Consider the following 19,877-nt stretch of genomic DNA (forward strand, 5'->3'; position numbering starts at 1 on the left):
TTGTGGGAATATATAATGTCTAAGCTTCATTGAAGAAAGCAAAATAACCAACAAACATCATTACTGTTTGTTATCAAATGTCGAAATGAAGGTTAGGCCTAATTTGTAGGTCAAAGTATTTTCGGCCACTGCCACCTTTAAAGGCCTACGTGCCTTGTTTTAGTACTTCGATTAGTTCCATATTTTTTTATAGCACAACATTCTTATTTCTGGCTTTATGTATGATTACGTTCACATAAATATGAGAGAAGGCAGCGGCGCTAAAGGGAGGTTAAGGTATAGTCATTTGGCAGAAAATTACCCGAAATGAGTTGAAATGCAACGGGTGAAACACCAGAAGATAAGCGGCTAAGTATACGAGTAGTTTTTTCACATCTTAAAAGCCATGTGTTCACTAAAATTAATTTTCTGTTGGTGCATTTAGAAAGAGAATCTCCCTATAAACATTGTAGAAGCGTTTCGAAGCTTCTTCCTGGTTCAGACCGTTCTTAACACAAGCTTATTTATCTTCAAAGGAGTGTCAATGTCCGTGAGCATTATGTATATAATCTTTCAAGTTATGTCAATGCCCATAGGTTGATAAGGAATATTTTCTTGAAACCTTGTTCTAGAAGGGAACTCTTATTCTTGTAAGTGTAAATTAGGAGAGGATATTATCGACCTAAATGGTTTGGAGAAGACTCTAAATAGTGATTAAAAACACCTTTTGAACTCCAGGGTACACAATATCGACACAAACAAACATATTTGTAAATTAACTCTAAAACATAACTTCTTTCTTTCACTGTTCGCCAGCTTTAAACGTTTTCAATTATCTCCAGGTGCTGACACATATCACCTCGAAGAACATCATATACAAGTGAAAGGTGTCTGAGCTACATGGTACGTCCAACCAATCAACACCACCATGAACTCGACAACAAACAAGAGCGAATGGAGGAATGTGTAAAGCGTAAAATTTAACCAAGCCCGAAAAGACATAACACGGAGTCAAAAACGACATGAATATGCAACTACAAAGCTTTCACTTAAGCTTTTTTTCTTTATTCACAGAATAGATGAACTGCAAACGCACATACATGTAGCCGGTGGTGACATAACACATGATCAAAACATGGACTACGGAACCTGTCGAGCATGAAAGCAAATACCAATAGTCGCTTCACACACACACATACGCATATATGTATGACAGAACGCTTGCTAAAACTTTCGGCAAGTCTTGTGAGCTATAGCATCTGTTTGTATGCATGTTATGACGCCTGAAGCTGTGCTATACCAAATTGAATTGCCACATGCCTCGGCCACGTTTAATATTCCAAAAGCGTTGTGTGTGTGTGTATGTGCATGAGAGTTGCCAAGCGTAGAAAGTAAATATTCGCTTGTGTGAATTTTTTCCACACTTTCACACATTGCAAATGGAATATGCGAGAATGCGAGGATAGTAAAAGAAAAGTGATAATACAATACCTAATAGCCGAGCAAGTATTTATTTCTTTATTTTTCCTCAGAGCGAAAAAAGGTGAAAGATGAGTTCTCATATCAGTAAGAGTGAGAAGAGTTGCGAATTTATATAAAATTATCACAATTTAAAAATGTCTTTCTTTTAACTACAATTTGTTGTTAAGGCTAGTAGTAATAAATGCTTGATTTCAACTGCATTATTCTTGAAATAAAAATCATGTTTAAAGCACTAAAAAAAATGTCAAAATTTTGTTCATCCATATTTGTCCGAATGCAAAACTGCACAAAACTACTTAACTTATCTCGAAGATCGGTATGTACATATAAGTATGAAAATAGATATTTATTTTTAAGGAAACATCTGAGCTATATCGACATATTAATCCTACTTAAGTGTTGATTCGTGCTCCAGCCGAATTACAAAGACGAAATAACCAAAAATACTAACTTTGCTTGCATCGAAACTATAATACTCTTCACAAATACAAAAGCTTCCTTAAAAGAATTTTAATCGTTCAATATGTATGGTAGTTATATGCTATAGTGACTCGACTTGAAGAATTTCTTTGTAGATTGTACCGTAGCCTTGATCAATCTGCTATACCAAATTTCGTGAAGATATCTCAAAAAAAAAACTGTCGACACAAAAACTGCTTCTTAATCGGTCAGTTTGTACGAGAGCTAAATGCTATAGTGATCCGATCCGCAAAATGTTTTCATATACTGTAGTTATCATGCCAGCTAAAAAGTTTTCCATACAAGTACTTGATTTTGATCGTTCACTTTGTATGACAGCTATAGCTATAGCATTCCGATATCGTCGGTTTTGACAAATGAGCAGTTTTTTTGGATAGAAAAGCAAGTGCAAAATTTCAGAACGATATCTCAAAATGTGAGGTACTAGTCGTATATATACAAGTAGATAGACTTGGCTAAAACAAATCATCTTACATCACGCTGATGATTTTTACAGGGTTTTTCAATAAGAGTGATATGAGTTCTCTTCAAAAAAGATACACACTAATTGGTAAGAAAATTCAAATGTTTTTATATTTAATGTTAAGTACAATGGATACAATTAAGTTCTGAAGAGAACATCATTTAAATGTCCTCTACGACTTTTTTTGCGGGAACGAGTTCGAGTAACCCAATTTTCAAGTACTTTTTCCACTAAATCAAGTCGTATGTGATTAATAGTACGTTCAATATTAACTTCTAAAGTTTGAAGTGAGTCTGGTTTATTGTTAAACACCAATGACCTCAAATAACCCCACAAGATGTAGTCTAATGGTGTTAAATTACAACCTCTTGGAGGCCGTTCGATGTCACATTTTCTTGAAATAATCGAATCTCCAAACTTTTCTCGCAATAATTGGGTTGTTGCAAGTGCTGTGTGGCATGTAGCCCGGTCTTGTTGGAACCATATTATTTCAAGATCAACTTCAATTGCGGCCATATAAAATTGGTTATCATCGATCTATAGTTCTTGGAATGCACAAATAATTGCGGTCTTCAGCAACACTTGACTGAACGACAGCAATATTTTCATTACTTCGAGCGGTTCTTTGTCCTATTGCCACTTGAACATTTGCGAATAGCGAACACAGGTGGACGATTATTACGACCTCATTATTTTGATAATAAAATTGAATAATTTGTAAACATTGTTCTAGCGTATATATTTCTATGATCAAATTGTCAATACTCGTATTACTGAATGCAATGAAAATAAAATCGTAGATTAAGATTTATTACAAATGACCGAAACGACACTTATCATATCATCCTTATTGAAAACCCCGTTATATGAACTTTAGAGTCTCTGAATATATTATATGTGTATATTAAATAATTAATGAAGGAATTTGGCTTAAGTTAGGTAGAAAAACTCAAACTAAGTACCGCCTTAATAATACTACAACTAGTTAATAAGCAGAGTTTAATATTGAAATAAACTGCTATTTGATCTCAAGTGGATCTCACTGACTCCACAAACCGCAAAACTGAAGGGCAACTATCTAAAGTATACCCATCTAACTGAACTTAACTAACCTTAATCACGTTGCGCTTTAACTATCTTAAGTTAAAGGGGCATCTCAATGAGGTGTTTATGAACGCCGAGTTCGCGAAGTAAGAGGTACTTTATCGGACAGCGATATCTTATGAGCAGATTGCTATGATAACATATTGATAATTTAGAATATATTCTCTACAGCCCTCGAACATACTGTGGGCAAAAAATAGTAAGACTTTTTAATTTAAATTTCGCGCGAAAACCCATTCGTCAAATAATTTTTTATCTAGGTCGGTATGACTGCGCCAAATGTCATATCAAAATAATCATGACTGTTTAGTATACGATTGTCTTTCGGAAGTACATAAAGTGCATTCGGCGATTTTTACGATGAGTGAAATTATTTAAAAAAGAAGTGCCATTACATTTTATGTGCGGAATAAAATGTCTTGTGCCGAAACGTTCATAATTGGAATAGACCCTCGTTTATAATTGTTTGTCGCGAGCAAGTTTTTTGATTATAAGAAATTATTCTAAGACGGTCAAGAAAGCGTTGAGAACGAATCACATCCAGGACGGCCACCAGCATCAGCTGATGATCAACACGTCAATAAAATAAAGAATTGGTGCTTGAGAATCGACGATTAACATTTAGAGATCTTACTGACATCGTTGGAATAAGAAGAGGGGTCATTGGGACCTAAGAAAAGTGAAAGCACGATTAAATCCGAAATCACTCAATTTTTTCGAAAACAGCGTCGAGTTAACACCTGTGAAACAATGCTTTCCGGCTACCAGGATGATATGAAACGTTATATTATCAGCGATGAGTCTTGGATCAACCAAACAAAACCGAAAAAACTCCGTCAGAGCAGGTCACAAATCAAGGTTATGCTGACAGTTTTCTTTGATTATCGAATTATCCTTGCTGTCAGTATCGACCAAACTGAGTGTTATGCCTGGTTTCCGCGAAGCTATCTGTAAAAAGAGGCTGGATTTATGGGCCGACAATTCTTAGCTTTTTCAACCACCATATTTGCTTGATGTAGCTCCTTGCGACTTCTGGCTAACTCAACAGACCGCTCCAGGGAAACCGTTTTGAGTCATTGAAGGTTATTTTCGAAATTGACTTCAACACCTGTTTCGAGAATTGAGAAAAACATTGGCACAAGTGTATGGGGGGGATTACTTTGAGGAGGACGACATAGACTTAGAATAATAAACTAAGAATTTTAAAATTATCAAAAGCCTTGCTGTTCTTTGCTCATAATAGTACGTCAACCATTTTTCCAATTAAAGAAACTTATGTTCTGTCACAAAGCCCCATCAAATATTATTTATGCTCTCCATTTATTATGAGTTTTTCCAATTAATCTAAATGCTTTGCATTTGAAAGAAATGAAGTCAAGCATTTATATTTTCGTTTTGGAAAAATTATTAGAGAAAAATCTCTTATTGACTTCCAGGAATGTTTGATAAAGCGCTCACGGAGCGGAAAATTAAAATAAAATATTAAATCTGAAATCTGAAATGTCACAACAGGAATGCATTTAACTGCCAAAGTCTGTGAACTTTCAACGTCTAAAACAACAACAACAAAACATATCTCCGACGAAGTTGTAGTGCAAAGCAACATGAGGATAAGCAATTTTTAATAACAGGCAAATATTTTTCAAAGCTCATAACGGTTGATTGCGCTGCTATAATATTTCATAAGAAACGGCGCGGCTGCGGAGCGAATAAAAGAGCGTGAAAATAATTTATGAGACGCGGAAAATGTGGCATAAATAAATGAGACAAGTAAGGAAGAACAATAAATTTTAAATTATTGACTTGAAAGACAACAACAAACAACCGTTGATTACAATTATATTGCCGTAGGTATGGTATGTAAAAATCGCCCGGCAACACCTGTACGAAATGGGAGTCAAAATATGCGGCGTATAAGAAATGAGCCGGAGTAAGTTCAGGTGAATTTGCGAACGGAGCGTGATGAAAAATACAAAATAAACACGAAAATTTCGCCTGCAACGTCAATGTCAACGTCAGCAAATGAAAATTGAGAGCGAAAAATAAAGACGCCAATGATTGCATATGTGCGGCAACGCTTTGCCACTGAGAATTTGATGAAGTCCAGGCTGAGCTGATGCAGTTGCTGATACCGCAGCTGATTACTTTACCGATGACAATGATGTTTGCGTGCCACATGAAAAGGCAAGTTTGTGCTTGATGAGCAATCATTGCAGATCGATTCAAGACAAAAGCAGGCTATTTGAGATATTATGCATGTATATGTGTTTGTACAAACATCCACAGTTGTTTTTTTTTCTCTTTGCAGCTGTATGTTCCATACTATGCAGCACGTTTGCGTAGTTGGCTGACAAATTCAGGCGAACTCTATTTATTTGGAATGGGTAGTAAGTGCATGAAAAGGGCATAAGAGTATGAATTTCGAAAGATGTACACACACACCTGTACAGCACACAAGCGTAGACACACCAATAGGGGTCCATGAAAATCTATAAATACCAAAAATGGTTTATGCGACATTGTGAGTGGTGGAAGTAGTAAGCAGGTAGTAAAAAAGCGACAAAAGTAAGTAGGCATATAACATACATACGTGTGTATGTACGTAGATATGTCCATATAAATGTACATAACTGTTCATATAAGCGCGATGGCAGATTTTGAATGAATGAATGCTCACGTGGCAGCTAAAAGGACATATTGACTTGCTTCAGCAAAATAGTTTTAGCATACAAAGCTAGGCGCACACCATTTCATGCATGCCCTGTAGGAAAAAGTAGCAGATAAACTAATTGTTTAGCTTACAAAAGTTAGAGGTATTTTTTTGGGTATGCGATTGAAAATGCATAAGCGGTTTTCCTATATGTACATATGTACCTATATCAAAAATTTTCTTGCTTAGAAATTATATTAACTCCAAATACTAGGTATATGACAACACTGTTATGACATATTACTTAATTTTACTCATGCCTTCCCTATCATATTTTACGCTGCTTAAAATTTGTTTCAATGTGAACAGTTAGGTGGCAATACTAATTTTACACTTCCTAAGTAAATAGTCCGAAATGCGTGAGTATGAAGAGCTCGAGAAGCTGGTCGACAGGGGTAATGCTCGAGATCTTATAAAACCCAAAGTTGTGATCTAGTGACTGATGTTCGCAGGACGGCAGTTAAAATGTAACATCTGGAGATGGAGAAACCAAATCTCCAATCAATGACAATGGAATAGATGGCCGCCCTGAAAAACAAAACAGCGACGGCTGCCGATATATTCCCGGCCGAGCTATTCAAATACGTCGGCGAAGAGCTGACAAGTTGTATGCATCAGCCTCATTGCAAGATATGGTCGTATGAAAGCATGCCCGAAGATTGAAAACTAAGTGTGCTCTGCCCAATCCACAAAAAGGAGAACCCTACAATCTGCGCCAGTCTGTGAAACACTGAAGGCCACCGTCAACAAACTAATTGGACCCTATCAATGTGGCTTTAGGCCTGGAAAACCTACAATAAACCAGATTTTCACCATACGCCATATCTTGGAAAAAGACTCGTAAAAAGGAATCGACACGCACCACCTCTGTGTCGATTTTAAAGCTGCTTTTGACAGCACGAAAAGGAGCTGCCTTTATGCCGCGATATTTGAATTTGGTATCCCCGGAAAGCTAATATGGCTGTCGAGCAATGGCAAAAGCTCCGTCAGGATCCGGAAGAACCTCTCCGAGCCGTTCGATACCAAACGGGGTTCCAAACAAGGCGACTCCCTATCGTGCGACTTCTTCAATACTGATGGAGAAAATTATTCGAGCTGCAGAATTTAAGCGAGGATCTTATATAAGAGTGTACAGCTGATGGCGTACGCCGATGATATTGATATCATTGGCCTCAACACCTGTGCCGTTAGTTCTGCTTTCTCCAAACTGGATAAGGGAGCGAAGCAGATGGGGATAAGGAAGTGAACAAAGGCAAGACGAAATATCTCCTGTCATGAAACAAACAGTCGTCGCACTCGCGTCAACAAGAGCAAGTGCAGAGGCATGGGCGATGACATCTCAGTAGTCGGCTTTACGCCTTTACGCTTTGGCAGTGGTTAATACGGCAATGAGCTGTACGAGATATACGACGACATTGACATAGTCAAGCAAATTAAGAGACAGTGGCTGCGCTGGCTAGGTCACATCGTCCGAATGGACGCAAACACTCCAGCTCTGAGAGTATTCGACGCAGTATCCGCCGGGAGAAGTAGTGGAAGAGGAAGACCTCCACTCCGTTGGAATGACCAGGTGGAGAAGGACATGGCTACATTTGGAATTTCCAAATGGGGCCAACAATAAAGAAAAAAACGAGAAAAAAACAGAACAAACCAAATATACATATTGCTGTATCGGTCGGCTTTCTATGCACTTTTTAGACTTCAGGCACAACTTTTAGAGCGAAATGTTCCTGCAGGATATACATCATAGGTACACAAAGATAATGTGCTTTTAGTAAATTTGAAATGTGCCGAATCACAGCGACAACGATGAGGGTCGGTGAAAAAGGCGAAAAATTGGATGCTAAGCGAATCACGGCGGCAACTTCACTTTTATCGATACTTTCGGAAAGTCAATTGGGTGAAAGTAATATGCGACGAATTGTAGTTATAAAGTGGATAGAAGCAATGGGACTGGGACTAAGTAAAAGCTAGTAGTGATTGGGTGGAAAAAACACTGTAAGACTGTGAAGCCAGCTGAAAAACAGAGCGCCAGCCTTTGGCAGCAAGCACAAAAAATAATATTTCGCTTGACTGCACGCACATGCATACATGTACATAGTTGTTCGCAGGCAGCAGACGATAGCTGGATTCGATTACTTGCGCACTTCGGTTCGGCGTCAGCTTTCCTTCATTCATGATTGTCAATAACGAGGAGAAGCTGCCAAGCGCTTGAACGCATAACGAATGCAAGGAATAGGCGATCACGAGGGAGTGACACACACGAACACGAAGTGGCCTTTTGATACTCCCACAACGCAGCATCCATTTCATCACATCATGTTAGGGGGCAACAGCGGCAACGTGGTGCGGCAAGCTCCTCCATATCTCTTACTCACATTGTACGCTCGTCAGCAAGCTGTCTGGGCGGATATGTAATCGATAGCGTTGATGAAGGTAATCAGTTGAAGAAATTCAATTTGAAAGTTCAGTGCAAAGTTGAATAAAAATTAGAAAAAGTATGCAGCAGTCATTTAATACAGGATATAACTGTGTAGTTTTATTACAGTTATGCGACTGTTTGCGTGCGGCTGTGTGTGGGAGTCACATGTAGTTATGTCTCACAATTGATGTGGCAGCGAAATGTCAGCGCATGAAAAATACCTGATAAATGAAATGCAAGTATTTGAATTGCAGTTGTTGTCTCATAAGAGCAGTTCGATTCCAGTTCACGTCTGTCAGCAGTTCACTGGAAGAGCTCGTATGAGATTCGTGTACATATTTCACCTCATCAATTTGAATTTGTTTGGAATCTATTCAAGTGATGGCAACAAGATAGAAAAACGAATAAAACTCCAAGTACAAAGTTGATTCGTATAAAAGGTGGATCTACGATTTGCGCAAGCTTGTTTTTATCTTTTTCCATTGTTGCCCTAATTGACATGACAGTTGACAAGTACAAAAGGTTAGATAAAATTTTTTTCACACAAAAGTTGTTGAATAAAGCATAATTTAGTTAAGGTGTCCAAATCAACCCTTAACTAGAGTAGTAACTCGATACTTGAACGGAATGAAAGTTGTCGAAAGCGTAGATTCTTTTTCAATATTTAAACAAGGTTAGATTTCCGTAAAAACAACCATTGGCCGGATAAAGTCCAGCTTTTACCATATCTGGGCTCATTGGGATTGTGGCCTTATTTTTTATAGAGCGCCGACGTGGCAAACCTTAAAGATCCCCTATTTAAACATGGCCTCACCTACCTAGCATACATATCAGTAACGTGCTCTGCCGACATCTTAATATCTATTATTGCAGAATTCTAGGTTGAAATAAGTTCGCAGCGGAGGGTTAACACATACATAAGAGAGATAAGATTGGTCCTCTAGTATAAGGTCGCTGAAAGAATAAAACTTTTTCAATTACATTAGTCTTTTTCCACATTTTTGATTTAAACCCTGCCACAACCAACCCCAAAGTGGGGCTTGGCTGAACACTTTTTATGGCAAACTAATGACTTTGGGACCTTTTTTACTTACTCAGGCAAACCTCGAAGTAATTTTTAACTTTCAGCAGGTTTTATTTGACAAAAATAACAGAAATAATACTTTTCACATCAGAGTTATATTTGACGCTACTTGGGCACAATCTGAAGAAGTTTCTGTATGATTTTGAGGTCGCTGATGAAACTTGGAATCCACAGTAAACACCAGAGATTAAAGAACGGACGAAGCAATGGGTTTCACCGTGTGAACCTGACTGAAGATTGAAACTCTGAAGATTAATTTAACAGTCGTTAAGGTTGGTGGCCACTGTTTTCTGATATTCACAAAATTTAATCTACATCGACATACTTGAAGAAGGGCAAATAGAGCACAGGACTCTACGGTGTCGATTTATTATGCAGATTCGAATGCAGAAAAAATGTCCCATTTGGACAAAAAAATGTGTTCTGTCGCCATGACAACGCATTGACTTCCAGCTCTGTCGTCGCCACGCCGCCAATTTATAGAGCTAGGCTACTAACCCATCCTTCTACTATATTCTCGTATTTTCTAGTGATGTGTTTAAATTGGAAGAAGTCACTCACACCCGCGTAGGCATACTTTGCAGATCTCCGTATTTTTCAGATGGGTTCAAGAAGTTAGAGAATAACTGCAACAAGTTTATTGGGCTAAAAGAAGACTAAGATGACGTGATAGTGGATCAAAATGATTATTCTGATGTTACATACATAAATCTATTTGGGTCAGATAATTGCTATGCTCATAGTCACGTTCATCCTGAAGGCCGGCACGGTCTCCTACGTTACGACTGGTACATATGGAGGCGCATTCCGAGAGATCATTTACCAGGAGCCAAATATGCGTATTATAAAGACAAGTCAGACCGGTATGAAGACCTGCTTAAAACACTTCCAGATCGTGGCTGCCAGGTGATAGCCTATGCAGACGTTATAGCGCATATGGTCAAACGAAGGTTCCTGAGTACCGTTTAGGAATTAGGAGGTATTTCAGTGTTGTAACAAATTGGGCAGTCATAAATGGTCTCGTCAGAGTCTCTCACCGAAAGTGGTCCTCTGGCTCTACGACACTATAGTCAAGCCCATTATGTTCTATGGAGCCTTCATGTGGTGGAGGGCCTTAGATAAGACCATACTTGCAAAAAAACTCTAGAGCGATCAACGGGCAGCACTCATCAGCATGTGTGGTGTACTAAGATCCACCCCAACCATGGTACTTAACGCCATTTTGCACATATTGCTCGTCGACATCGGAAGATGTATGACTGCGAAAGTTGCCTTCAGACTCAGGGAATCTGGGTTCCTAAAAGAACACGAGTCTGAGCACTCGGAAATCATCACTCACTTTGACTTCATACCGGATCACTTGGATCACGAAGTCACCAAACCGAACTCTGGCGGATCCTTCTCTACCTATATACCGGTGAGGGAGTTGTGAGTGGGAAGAAGCCGTTAGAGGAGAGGTCAAAGTTTGGAGGAAAGGTTGGTGAAGGAGTTTAGTCTCTAGAGCTCTCTATTAACTCCAGTTTCAGACTTCCTGACTATTGCAGTCTTCCAGGCCGAGGTTGCAGCGTTTAAGGCAGCAGTAGATTTACTGCTCCCGAGTACATGCTCCTTCAGTGAGGTGACCGTCCACTCATATACCAGAGCGGCGATACTAGCCTTGAGCTCATTAACAGTGCGTTCAGGGCTGGTCAAAATGCGCTTAACTATCAATAGCATCGAATCTCTTTGTGATAAAACCGGTATGGGTGCCAGGCCACAGCGGAATGGCAGTAAATCGTAAAGCTGATGAACTAGCAAGGAAAGGCACCATAGAACCGCTATCAGTAGAAGCGGGTCGGTGCTTCCGTATCTTGTTATGCTCTACTTCTATATGCGATCTGCAGAAGCTGTATGGAAGAAGACGAGATAGAGAAAACTCAACATTTCATTCATGACTGTTCCGCGTTTGGGAGGACAAGACTTAAACACTTGGGAGAGCATAGATTCAGACATCCCACCGAACTAGCGGGAATGGAAATTAAATATCTGTACAAATTTGTATTGACTACTGAACCAAGGACGTTACGTCCACAACAATAGCAATCGCTATCAAAATAAATAAATGCTCAGAAAACAATAGAGTAACTATTGATTCCAATCTTTACATACATTTTTTTGTATGTTCCTCTTACTTGCTTACTATAAGAGATAACCTAAACGACTTGATATTTTAATGGTGAGAGTTTTTAAGGAGTACACGTTTGCGGCTGCGAGCTTCCACACAGAATTATTTATACTTGTCATCCAATTCTCTCAAGACTGAAAGCAAAAGGTATATCTCCTAGCTTTCTGGCAAAAGCGCTGTAATCAAAGGAAATACAATAACACTAAACCAGAAATTCGTAAACGCTTTGAAATCACTCCGAGTGAATTGCTACTAAACTCATTAATTATTAGTTGCCGCAAATTCAGTGTAATTTAATTTACTACACACCGTTATGTATATATTATTTCCAACAAATTGCACACTTTAAATATTGCAAGAGCAAACACAAAAGCCGAGCTGTGCTCCAGCGTTGTCACCGCAATTGTGTAAATTAAGATAATTATTTTACACAAACACACACACCTGTTCACGCAGAGAGACAGAGAGAGATAGAGAGAGAGAGGAGAGATGTGAAAGCCCAGAAAGCCTGTCAGCCATCAGGAAATTATTACCTAATTGAATTTGTATTATGAATTTTCATATATACACATCCAGCACGTAATTTACTTTTATGAGCACACAATATTTTATATATAAAATACACATACACACACACACACAAAAGTTCGTGGATATAAAAGTGTACATGAAGTTTATGGCTAAATATCGCTGTATTTGCTGATGTCGGCGTGGTTTTGGCAGGCAACGGGAGTTATACGAGCACACAAGCAATGTGCCGAGCAATCAAGAACAGCAAGCGGCCTAAGCAAATATTGACAAAGTAAGCAAATCCCAAGAAGGAAGGAAAAATTTCGTTTATACCCCATTGGAAAATATGGGGTGCTTCGAAGAATCGGTAACTGAAAAAGTGTAGGGTAATGTGAAACAGATATTCTGCGCCAAATCTTGAAAAATAGCCGTGAAAAGAGGACCACCCACCACCTCTTGGTCCATTTTAAAGCTGCTTTTGACAGCATGAAAAGGAGCTGCCTTAATGCCGCATGACTGTCTGAATTTGGCATCCCCGCAAAAGTTAAACGGCTATGTTAACTAATATTGAGCAATATCAAAACCTCCGTCAGAATCGGGGATGACATCTGCTAGCCGTTCGATACAAAACGTGGCGACTCCCTATCGTGCGGCTTCTTCAATCAACTGAAGGTACAATCTTCTACAAGAATTAACTTCAAAGTCGTTTCGTTTATCTTAGAACTGGCATTAACACTAACAACAAAATCAGCCTAAGACAGAACAAAGACCAAATTCTACAAGTCACTCATCATCCCCGTCCTGCTATATGGTGCAGAAGCATGGACGATGACAACATCTGATGAGTCGACGTTACGAGTTTTCGAGAAAAAGGCTCTGCGGAATATTTATGGTTCTTTGCGCATTGGCAACGGCGAATACCGCAGCCGATGGAAAGAGATATACCGTGACATTATCATAGCTCAGCGAATTAAGAAACAGCGGCTACGCTGGCCAGGCCATGTCGTCCGAATGGATGAAAACACTCCAAGTCTGAGAGTATTCGACCCAGTACCCGCTGAGGAAGCAGAGGAAAAGAAAGACGTTTACTCCGTTGGAAATACCAGGTGGAGAAGGACCTGGAATCCTCAATTTGCGCCAAAAACTAATAGGAAGAACGACTGTCACCCTGTTGTAAGCTTGTAATAAGTTATCTAAGAACAGTTTAAGGTTCATCACCTCATAGGTCAACGAAGAGTTTTAAGCTCACCTCAAATATATTAAGGCGATCATTTTGGTTCCCAGCCACTTCGCTAAGTTCTCCAAATGCGTGTCTACTGAGATATATCAATCACAGCCTGGCAAGAGCGGGATAATAGAGGAGAAAGTGACAATATGATTCCACCAAGCCTTATTGTATGTAGCTTTAGCAAAGAACGCCCGTCAAAATATGAATCGCACCGCTTATGAACCTAATGGGTAGTGTACAGTCACAACACCTGCGATTGCGGCAAGATTTACTTTGTTATGCACAAGTTAAGAAAGTAAGTCCAGAGCTCCAGCGCCAAGACGCAAGAGGATATCGGAAAACCGACTGTCTTCCAATCGGATTGTGTCCTCCTTAACAAACTCATCGACTTTGCAATGTACGCCGACAAATACAAGCCTAATAAGGAAAAAACTTATTTCGCTTAAGTTATTGCAAATGAGGTCATACACTCCTTGCAGAATATTATACTACGCAAATTTTTGAAACTCAAAACTAATGAATTAACCGTTGTAAATGCATTAAGGATGTGGCATGGCCCACATCCAATGTGGGAATTCCTACGGAAAGTAGTTTTTTCCAATTTAGGAGATGTCCATAAAATTCCTTTAAGCTTATTTCGAATGAAATTGTTCTGTCTGTTTTCTAACTATATGTCTATAATTTCCGCTAGACCTGATTGGTCGACAAACCCCTATTTTTTATTTAAACAATATTTAGTCGCTCTTAATCTCAATTTCTCACCATATTTTCATAATTCCAAAGATTGCAAACTTGATGTAATAAATCTTGAATTCCTCAACCATTTGAGAACCCGGCTTTGAAATCCCTTTAGACTAAATTCCATCACCTCATAGGCGATCTAAATTTCCCAGGACGATTTTGAAATCACTTTTCGAACCACCACCCAACACAACACAACTCACATAGCAAGCAAAACAGAACAAAGTCGAAATCTACTCCGTCTGTCGTCTGCCATCTCGGAGCGTCTCATGTTTTTATGCGTTGCTTAACTTTGCTTAACTTTTAATGAAGTTATCATAATTTCGGCAGCTTTTATAACCTTGTAAGTAGCCGCAAGATGCCAAACAGGCAAGCAAGCAAGCCGCCCAGCTCGAAGTGAGAGGACGCAAAAGGACAAGCAGACAAATGAGAGCTAAACACATGCTTACGAAGCGTTCTAACGAAGCATGCATGTTCCGAAGTATATGTGTACGTGTGTATGTTGGAATGTCACGCTGCGAGATGCGGTGAACCAGAAGTTGAATGAGTTTCTCCTACACAAACTGCGACATAATCACAAATAGTTTCGGAGGTATGTGGGAGTGAGACCCCCAGCGGCTATGAGGCGCATATTTGTCAATGTTATTAATGTTAATTAATAGAATGGACTTCACAACCTTGTAGCAAGCAGTTGTTGTTGTTGTGGTGTTGGTTAAAGTCGTTGAACTATTTGCGGAAGTTTACATGTGTGTATGGGTGTATGAAATGAGCAATTTACCCGCGCAGAACATGGCTGCTGACAACTGAGAAGACGTGGTGCTGGACCCAAGGAAACATTTTTGGCACTTAGCGCATATCAACTAAGCTATTGCCTTTGGAGCGGTGCCGTGCGTTGGGGTTCACTTGACACCGTGTTGTTGTAAACTATTTTTAAACAGTGGCGGTCATAAATATTCAACGTTATGAAAACGTTAAATTTTTTTTTGGAGACGTTAGACTTGGAAAGCAGTACTAATATTAATGATAAGGATAAAGTGTGTTCACTTTTGAAGTTTTCTTATTATAGTTTTGGCATCTTTCTTGATATGTATATACATTTTTAATGATTTTGACCTATATTTCGGATTTAAATGAGCTCATAACCAGAGTTCAATGGCTCAGTGACATCTCAAATGTACAATTTTTTTTTTATAAATTTAAAGCCAAACGAAAATATTAAAAAAACACATTAAAAACAAACACGTTAATTTGTAAACTAAATAGACGAAATTTCAGAGAAGCTCCCTAAATGTAGATAATACTTTTCAATGTCCGACTGTCTGTATATACGCAAACTAGTCCTCAGTATTTGTGATATCGAGCTGCCATACAAACTGACTGATCAAAATCAAGTTCTTGTATACATAAATATAAACTATTTTACTCGTGAAGTATTAAGGCTTCTGTGCGTCCAAAGTTAACGTTTTTTTTTGTTTTAAAAACAAATAGTCTGCCGGACGATTTGATCCAGAGTGATTACCACCGGGTTAAGAAAGCTGGGTCAAGCTAGCAAAAAGCGAGGACTGTTGGAAAGAATACAAAGATCTTCTAAGGAAGTATAAGAAGTTGGTGAGCAGGACAAAACGAGAATCCTGGAAAAGCTTTTGTAGTGGATTTGAAAAAACCAACGAATATTATCCATTCTAATTCGCGAAAGTAGCAGAGAGTAGACGGAGAACTACCAGGACTCATTGAAAGACTAAGTCAGTGTGCACTTCCAAGCTGTAGGGACGCGGTAAGTCCTAGCTACGAAGGGAGTAGTGCGGTAAACGTTCCCAAACACATCTTTATGGAGACCTATACAAATCTCCCGTAATGGACAAGATTATTCCAGCAATGCTACAGAATGCACTCTGTTTATCCGTGCCATGACAAGATCTGGAGTTGAACCCGGAGAATACAGATCTGCTTGTGTTCACAAGAAAGAACAAATTTTCTCTATGGAGGTTCCCTTCGATAAATGGAACACAACTCTCTCGCAAGGAACGCACCAACTATCTTGGGGTAGTCTTGAACAGCAAACTGCTGTGGAAGCGCAGCGTGGAAAATCTGCGGAACGACTACTGGCAGCAGGAGAATATACATATAGAACCTTCGGGCAAAGCTCGGTGGATAATGGCGATTGGGCAAACACCGACTAAATGATTCCTTTTTTCAATTGGGAAAGAAGGTTCACAGTATATTTCAAGCTGAGGTCTCTGCTATTGCGAAAGCAGCGGAGCTGGCCTCTAATGCACCTGCAGGCAGTTCCAGAGTCAACATCTACGAAGGCAGCCAAGCAGCAATCAAGGCAGTAACCTTATATCGCATATCGGACAGAAGTGTCTTCGGGAGCAGGGAAGCAGTGGAAAGTGTTGCCAGAAGCAAGAAGCTTCACTTCTGCAGGGTCCCAGGCCACAAGGGCATCGAGGGAATGAAATATTGCACGAGATTGCCAAGAATGGTGTACGGCTAACATGCGAAAACGTGATCAACATTGGGAAACCCATGCATTGTCTATACGACAATCTGAGCAGAAGCATGGTAAAGAAAATAAAATAAAGAAGCTGAGTGCAAAAGTCATGTGCAAAACGGTAGATCGGAAGTACCCAAAATTCCTATTTGCATTCGATAAAAGAGACTGCAGGAACATGCCCACTGTCTGGTGGCGACACATCCCCACAGAATGGGGCTGACAGATCAAGAAGACTGCAGGAAATGTCTAGAGCAGGGCACCAGGGGAACAATGGAGCATCTTTTGAGCAATTGTCCGGCATTGGCAAGACCACGCTGTAAGCATCTAGGGTCCCCACGGTATGATACACTGGAGGAGGTATCGATAGTGAGGCCCCAGAGTCTGTTAAAATTCGCGCCAAGAGCAGGGATTCTAAAGGATGACTCCTTCTTTTCGACTTAGCAACTGAACTCTATCTGGTATCTCAAAGGGCCAAAACTAGTCTATGCCTGGCTTATTGGCCTACCAGATTAACCTAATCTATGAAAGCTACCGAGTATGGCAAAATTCTGAAAACTCGCTTAACCCAATTATGCTACTAAAAACCGTTATTTGTTAAAGTTCAGACAAATTTGTCTAATTGGTATAATTGGACTTTTAAACCCTAAAGAGCAGACCAATAACACTGGTAAGCCAAAATATACAAGTAAAAACAGTAATTTTTTAAATTACAGTTAGTCAAGGTTGCCACCACATAAAAAATTTAAATATAAATTTTTGAACTTAATTGCCAACACCAAATTTAAAATACTCAATTTCAAGCCAAAATATGCAATCCAAAACCGTTATTTTTTAGATTCTCGTTCATTTTAGGCGCCACTGTATGCAATGTGCTCTGCAGGGCGAGCTCTACACAAACTATCTTTCTTCGTACAAACATGCTACATAACTAGTTATTCCATTCGGTTATGACGCCTGAATGTAGGCCACGTGATTTATGATGAAAATTCTACTTAAAATTTAGCAACACCCGCAAAAGGCCAATCCATTATCCATGCAAATTAATTTAAAAATGTAGCAATGTGAAACATTTTTGACATTAAAATTTTTCCAAAACTTTTTTAATTGAATTTCAATTAGTGAAGGATATTAAAATATTACTGAATTTACCGTAATACGCTTTAGATTATGTAGAAATGGCGCCTAAACTTTCGATATTTATGGGGACATAAAAATTACATACACACACACGTATATACATATATATATATGCATATAGTATGTCATTCACTTTCGTCACATTTCGTGCATGCCGTTATGATTTTCCCACGCAAAAAGGCAAAAAACAAAGGCCGACCAATAACCCATTCAATCATGCGTCTCAGCGCTCGTTCACATTCATTGGAACAGACCTACACACATTCCTAAGCGTCTATTAATGTCATTTCGTCTTATTCTATTTTAGACGAGCAGAAAAAAGGAAGAAATGCTGAATTGTTTTTGAAATAAAAAATAAGCTCACTCACCAATTAAGAGTTCCAAAGCACTCAAGTGCCTTCGAGTGGAGTGTTTGTTGCGGCGCACTCAGTAACTGTGCAACAACAACAGCAATACGCCGGCGTTGTCTGGAACAATTAGAAGCTATTACAAAGTGCGACGATGATTAGACGACGCCAAAACAACAACAACAAGAGCAACCAATTGCGGCTGAGGTTCAAGGTGCTCATATACTCGCATAAATATATAAGTGAGTGTCTTGGTGTACATATGTATGTATGGGCTTGTAGGACTTGTCTGTCTGTCCGTCTGCTTGCCTCTGCCTCGTGGGCTGTGTGCTCGCTTGTAGGCGCGCCAATGGCACACACGTACGCCTGCTTTTGGGCTGCTCGTGTGGGTGGTTTGGGCTGGATACGCTGTTGCTCTGATATGAGTGTGTTTGTGTGTATGTTTGTATGTGTGCAGGCCGCTTCGTTGATGTAATCAAAATTGAAAGTACACAATTTAACAGAATTTCTTATTTAATTCGTTGGCTTTTGAAAAGACTTTTGTTGTTGTTGATTTTTATTTCATCTGCTTGTGAGTATACACTTCTACAGTTGTTGTTATTATTGTTATTGCTATTTCTCAATATCTTTACGATTTCTGTGTATTCAATTGCAATTCAATTGCAAATCAAATAAAATTCCGTAACGTGCTGACGGACGACGCGTTCGAGCAGCGGCGAGATAGCGCCCGTTTTAACGGTTAGATAAATACACGGACAAATACACAAGTAGAAGAGCAAGATTACACCGTAAAATGCACAGCAACACTCAGCACTTGTTACAATATTTTTTTTTATTTTATTCTATTTGTATTTATGTATGTATGTATTGTATACAAGTTTTTAACAAATTTTTATTGTTTATCCTTAAATTCTATTTACTTTGTCTTTTTGATTTTATTTTCCTGTTTTATTGTAATTAAATTAGCTTTTATTATTTTCCATTCATTGAAATGCTACTTGTGGCATCTTCTCGCGTTTTGTATTTGCTTTTATTGTATCTGTTGATTTTATTTGCTTTTGATTAAGGTCAGTTCAGTAGCTCACACAATTTCATTTTTATTTTTTTTGCTTACTTCTTAATTGTATTTTTTATTGTTGCTTTTCGCTGGGTAATGGAAATTCTATAAAGTAACTGCTGCCAAGACACTCACACAAACGTACATATATGTTTTTTGTCGTTTTTGTGCTCATATGGATATTGAATAAGTGATTTGTACTATAAAAGTGAAGAAGAAAAATTTTAATTTAGTTATTTGCGATTTTTATTATTTCCTGACGACGGCTAAATATTTTGTTTGGGTAGATATTTTATCACTTAGCCGGCTTCATGACGAGATTTTTATTTTTTATAAGGTCTAATATAGGAAAATATTTTTTAAATGTTGCTCGGTAATTTTGTTTTTAATTCAGCGAGTTTCATACAAAGATGCACGCAAACACACAGATTTTCATAACTTTAACACAATATTTTTATATATATTTTTAAATTAG

The 19,877-nt window shown here is 38.7% G+C and overlaps 1 protein-coding gene across 1 annotated transcript in view; it reads right to left on the reverse strand.

Moving 5' to 3' along the window:
• The window catches only part of LOC120773133 (transient receptor potential cation channel trpm), a 292,034-nt gene extending 272,827 nt beyond the window's left edge, over window positions 1–19,207 (reverse strand). Inside the window, exon 1 of the mRNA XM_040102134.1 lies at window positions 18,367–19,207. The gene's annotated coding sequence lies outside the window, so the exon portion shown is untranslated. The remainder of the gene's footprint in view (window positions 1–18,366) is intronic.
• Between the last annotated feature and the right edge of the window lie 670 nt (window positions 19,208–19,877).

Source organism: Bactrocera tryoni, chromosome 3 (genome assembly GCF_016617805.1).
Source record: "Bactrocera tryoni isolate S06 chromosome 3, CSIRO_BtryS06_freeze2, whole genome shotgun sequence".
NCBI classification, from domain to species: Eukaryota; Metazoa; Arthropoda; class Insecta; order Diptera; family Tephritidae; genus Bactrocera; species Bactrocera tryoni.